The sequence below is a fragment of the Otolemur garnettii genome, unplaced genomic scaffold (assembly GCF_000181295.1).
Source record: "Otolemur garnettii isolate 467f Iridium unplaced genomic scaffold, OtoGar3 scaffold00025, whole genome shotgun sequence".
NCBI classification, from domain to species: domain Eukaryota; kingdom Metazoa; phylum Chordata; class Mammalia; order Primates; family Galagidae; genus Otolemur; species Otolemur garnettii.
In genome coordinates this window covers 14706256-14710832 of record NW_003852420.1, presented here as the reverse complement: position 1 = coordinate 14710832, position 4577 = coordinate 14706256, and positions in this window count along the sequence as shown.

Here is a 4577-nt window from a genome sequence, read left to right as displayed (position 1 = left end):
CCACAACGCCCGGCTATTTTTTGGTTGCAGCCGTCATTGTTGTTTGGCGGGTCCGGGCTGGGGATTCGAACCCTGCCACCTTAGGTGTACGTGGCTGGCGCCTTAGCTGGTTGAGCCACAGGCGCCGAGCCATCAAATACATTTTCAAAACACCAACATAAACATCCACCAGGCTTCTACCCTCCAGGGTTTCTCAGAACCTTTCATGTGAGTGTGTGAAGTCTGAGAGGCATCTTGATCTGCACCAGCACCTGGGCCTGTTTGCTGAGTGTCTTTTTTCGTTGTCCGGGAGCATCTCATGAGTTAAAGGTCTATAGAACCCACTTTAGGAGACATCAAAATAGTCTAACTTCCCCCTAGGTGGAAGAGTCTGGGGGATATATGGGAGAGAGAATCCAGGAACCAAAGAAGGTAAAAGATTCTAGCATTTATTTTAAGGCTGAGGTTTTTTTGTTTGTTTGTTTTTTGAGACAGAGTCTCACTTTGTTGCCCTGGAAAGAACACGGTGGCAGGCATCATAGCTCACAACAACCTCAAACTCTCGGGCTTAAGCAATCCTCTTGCCTCAGCCTCCGAAGTAGCTGGGGCGACAGGCACCTGCCACATCGCCCAGCTATTTTTTTCTTTTTCTTTTTTTTTTTTTTTGAGACAGGTTCTCACTTTGTCGCCCCCTAGTAGAGTCCATGCATCACAGCTCACAGCAACCTCAAACTCTTGGGCTCAAGTGATTCTCTTGCCTCAGCCTCCAAACTAGCTGGGATTACAGGCGCCCACCACAATGCCCAGCTATTTTGAGAGGTGTAATCTCATTCTGGCTCAGGCTGGTCTTGAACTTGTGAGCTCAGGCAATCCACCCACCTTGACCTCCCGGAGTGCTGGGATTACAGGTGTAAGCCACTTCGCCCAGCCCAAGACTGAGACTTTAATTGACATTTTCCCTGTATTAACCCATTTAATAACATAACTCCCCTTCCAAAGAAAGCACAATTGTCATCTCCATATTCCAAAGGCTAAACTGAGGCACAGAAAGGCCACGTGCTTGTCCAAGGTTCTCTCTTGTCCCAGCTAGTACAGGGTAGAGCAGGGCACCCAACCCTGGCTGCCCGAGTGAGGAGCTGTGCTCCTGCCCACTCCCTGCCTGTCTTGACCTCCTAGGGTCTCAGAGTCGTCTCTCCCGAGTAGCCACACACTCCCAGCTGCTGTCTGAGGGCGCCCCTCCCTACACTGGCGGCTCCAGGCATTCTCTGGAGAGTCTGTGGGCGTGCTCTTCTGCCCTGCTGTCTGCAGCCTCCCACCAGCAGCCTGGCCTGCCACATTAAGGTCTTGTTCTGTCTTCACCCTTGTTGTCTCCATCCTACAGGGGAGGCTCTGAGGAAACCACGGATCAGAGACAGGGTATACATAACTTGCCCGCAGTCATGTAGTGAGGAGATGCTGGGGCTAGGATTTGAACCCAGAGAGTTGGAATGCAGATCCAGGTGTTCCAGAAGCAGTGCCCTTGCTGAAGAACCAGTGGGTCTCTGGGGTGAGGGCAGGGCCCACAGATACGCTCTCTCATGCCCTACTAATCCCCTGGTCTCCCCTCCCAACCTCAGAGGGGCCAGTAGGCAGTAGCATGAAAACAGGCCAGAGAGATTACTGCCACCAAGGACATGAGAGAGTTGTGTGGTGGCCTTTTGCCCTACTGAAAGCTTTATCTCCACCTCCCGGAGCAGGGCCTCAGCCGCTTCCTCCTTCTGGGGTATGAATTTTTTGGCCTGTGTGTTTTTTCTTCCCCTTTGACTCACTGGTTCCTAGAGATACAGTAGTCGTTGGTTTGTGTGTCCATCCACAGACACTCGAGGTGCATCTGTTGTGGGTCAAGCCCCAACAGGTCTTGCCTTGGCAGCCACTATATGGACCTTCCCAGCCTGGGGGGGGCAAGACTCCAGGGTGTTTTAAGATGTCCCTGCAGGCTGGTGTCTCTCTGCACGTGTATTTCTCCAGCATGGTCTGTTGACAGCAAAGCTGGAGCCAGACCTGGCTTCAAATCCTACTTCCAACAATTTAACAATAAAGACACAATGACACCATTTAAAAAACGTGGGCAGGATCTGAACAGACATTTCTCCAAAGAAGATGTAAAGATGGCCAATCAGCAAATGAAAGATGCTTACTATCACTAGCCATCAAGGAAATGCAGATCAAAGCCACAGGGAGATGCCACTTCACACTCACTAAGATGGCTGAACAAAAGAGATAAATAGTAACAAGTGTTGGCGAGAAGGTACCAAAATTGCAACCTCTGTACACTGCTGGTGGGAATGTACCATGGGGCCCTCACTTCGGAGAACAGTCCGGCAGTTCCTCAAAAGACGAGAATTCATAGGATAGAATTATCATGTGACCCAGACATTCCACTCCCAGATGCATACCTATGAAAATTAAAAACATATGTCCAGGCTGGGCTGGCGGCTCACACCTGTAATCCCAGCACCTTGAGAGGCTGAGGCAGGAAGATGGCTTGAGCCCAGGAGTCTGAGGTTTCAGGGAGCTATGGTCACACCACTGCACTGCAGCCAGGTGACAGAGCAAGACCCTGTCTCAAAAACAAACAAAACAAAACAAGGCTCAGTGCCGGCTAGTGTGCTGGTCACATAAACTGGGGCTGTCAGGTTCAAACCCAGCCCAGGCCTGCCAAACAACAATGACAAGTACAACAAAAAAATAGCCAGGTGTTGTGGTGGTTGCCTGTAGTCCCAGCTACTTAGGAGGTTGAGGCAAGAGAATTGCTTAAGCCCAGGAGTTGGAGATTGCTGTGAGCTGTGATGCCACAGTACGCTACTGAGGGTGACATAGTGAGACTCTGTCTCAGAAAAAAACAAAAAGAATATGTCCACATGAAAACTTACACCAGTGTTAATATCAGCATTATTCCTAATAACCACAAAGTGCAAACAGTATAAATGTATTTTAACTGATGAATTTATAGATATAATATGGAATATTATTGGACATAATTTTTTTTTTTTTGAGACAGAGCCTCAAGCTGTCCCACTGGGTAGAGTACCGTGGCATCACAGCTCACAGCAACTTCCAACTCCTGGGCTCAAGTGATTCTCCTGCCTCCGCCTCCCAAGTAACTGGGACCACAGGTGCCCGCCACAACACCCAGCTATTTTTTTATTGCAGCCATCATTGTTGTTTTGGCGGGCCCGGGCTGGATTCAAACCCACCACCTTAGGTGTATGTGGCTGGCGCCTTAGCCACTTGAGCCACAGGCACCGAGCCATTATTGGATGTAAAAATGAACAAAATACTGATCCATGCTTCAGTATGAATGAACCTTGAAAACATTATCCTAAGTGAAGCTAGTCACAAAGACCACATATTACATGACTTTATTTATTTATTTATTTTTGAGATAGAGTCTCACTGTGTTGCCCTGGGTAGAGTGCCATGGTGTTATAGCTCACAGAAACCTCAAACTCCTGGGCTCATGTGATCCTCTTGCCTCAGCCTCCCCAGTATCTGGGACTATGGGCACCTGCCACAACACCCCGCTAGTTTTTCTATTTTTAGTAGAGAGGGGACCTCATTCTTGTTCAGGCTAGTCTCAAACTTCTAAGCTCAAGGGGTCCACCCGCCTCAGCTTCCCAGAGTGCTAGGATTTTTTTTAGATACAGAGTCTCATTTTGTCACCCTCGGTAGAGTGCTGTGGTGTCACAACTCACAGCAACCTACAGCTCTTAGGTTTAGGCGATTCTCTTGCCTCAGCCTCCCAAGTAGCTGGGACCACAGGTGCCCACCACAATGCCCAGCTATTTTTTGTTGCAGTTTGGCCTGGTCAGGTTTGAACCCGCCACCCTTGGTATATGGGGCCAACACCCTACTCAATGAGCCACTGGTGCCGCCCAGAGTGCTAGGATTACAGGCATGAGCCACCATGACCTGGCTATGTGGATCTACTTATATAGGCAAATCTATAGGCAAAATGTGGTTGCCTAGGGCTGGGTGGGGGGCAGGAAAATGGGGAGTGATAACAATGGGTAAGGAATTTCTTTGGGGAATAATGAAAATATTCTAAAATTGATTATGATAAGCCAGGTGCAGTGGTTCATGCCTGTAATCCTAGCACTCTGGAAGGCCAAGGCAAGAAGATTGCTTGAACTCAGGAGTTTGAGACCAGCCTGAGCAAAGCGAGACCCTATCCATACTAAAAACTGAAATATTACCTGGGTGCTGTGGCACTTGCATGTAGTCCCAGCTACACAGGAGGGTGAGGCAGGAGGATCGCTTGAGCCCAGGACTGTGAGGTTTCTGTGAGTGAGGCTGACACCATGGCACTCTAGCCCAGGCAGCAGGGAGAGACTCAGTCTCAAATAAATAAATATAATTGATTACGATGATGACTGAACAAATTCTGTCAACATGCTAAAACAACATGGAATTGTATGTTTAAATAGGTGAATGATATGTGATGTGAATTATATATCAATAAAGCTATTATTAAAAAATTAGGAAATTCTCGGCTCGGCACCCGTGGCTCAAGCGGCTGAGGTGCCAGCCACATACACCTAAGGTGGCGGGTTCGAATC